This window comes from Nansenia antarctica, assembly GCF_963989245.1.
Source record: "Nansenia antarctica genome assembly, chromosome: 1".
NCBI classification, from domain to species: Eukaryota; Metazoa; Chordata; class Actinopteri; order Argentiniformes; family Microstomatidae; genus Nansenia; species Nansenia antarctica.
The window spans coordinates 53860803-53861735 of record NC_137674.1 but is presented as its reverse complement, the minus strand read 5'-3'; the positions used below and the strand labels follow the sequence as shown (position 1 = coordinate 53861735).

Here is a 933-nt window from a genome sequence, read left to right as displayed (position 1 = left end):
GACCGACACAGCCATCGCTTGTACACCAAAATAGATATCTATATATATTGTTTCCTCCACGCAAATAGGTCTCCTCGTTTATTAAAAGTAAAGGGACACGCTTTTATACATTCTAGTCGGCAATTCTCTTATGAATTATATTCCCAATAAGCCTTACCTTTCAGATGTCAGTGAAACAGCAGCTTAGATAAACTCCGGTTATCCTTTTTTCGGAATATCCGTTTTGAACGAGGTTATTTATTCATTCCCAAATGAAGCTTATGGTGTTTAAACCTGTTGCGTTAACCTCCATCAGGGAGCGTGTCGCCAGATGATAAGAAGCACCTCCGCTGCACGGAGCGCTGACGTCCTCTCTCGATCGGTGGGAGGAGAGACCCATAAAGGGCGGAGGAGGAACGGGAAATGGGCGTCGCTATTAGCCGGCTCCTGCTCCAATGTGCTCCATCTGGGCATGCCCGGCTAAAGGCATCTGCAATTCTGCATGGCTATTCCCTTAACATTTCAACCGTACGCATTCAAGGTCAGGACATAGTACTACCCACTCCAAACAATTACCAGGGAAGGTATTTGCACTTGGCAAAACTAAAGGCTATTGGCCAAGACGAGCATTTGTGTGTGCATGTGTGTTTGTGCCCACTATATTTCTACCTGCGGCGCCCAATATGAATCAATCCATTGACTAGAAGCCCCTGTGGACACTCTCTGCTCTCTGCTGCTCCCTACCGGCAGGACATGGAACAGCAGTTGAGTTCACTCATCCTGGCCACAGACATGAGTTATTCACAAACAAAACAAAACAAACAATGCTTTAATTGTTAGAAAGTGATATAAGCCACAAAGGAATCAAAAGGAACACACACAAACCGGTACTACCTATATGTCATTTCATATACCACAAACCTATTCACATTTCATAAAGCGTCTTTGAGTGTC

The 933-nt window shown here is 44.6% G+C and overlaps 1 protein-coding gene across 1 annotated transcript in view; it reads right to left on the bottom strand.

Annotated features, from left to right (window-relative positions):
- LOC308160061 (intersectin-2-like) overlaps positions 1–290 on the bottom strand; it is a 54957-nt gene extending 54667 nt beyond the window's left edge. The window contains exon 1 of the mRNA XM_080533923.1: positions 158–290. The gene's annotated coding sequence lies outside the window, so the exon portion shown is untranslated. The remainder of the gene's footprint in view (positions 1–157) is intronic.
- Positions 291–933: the final 643 nt, after the last annotated feature.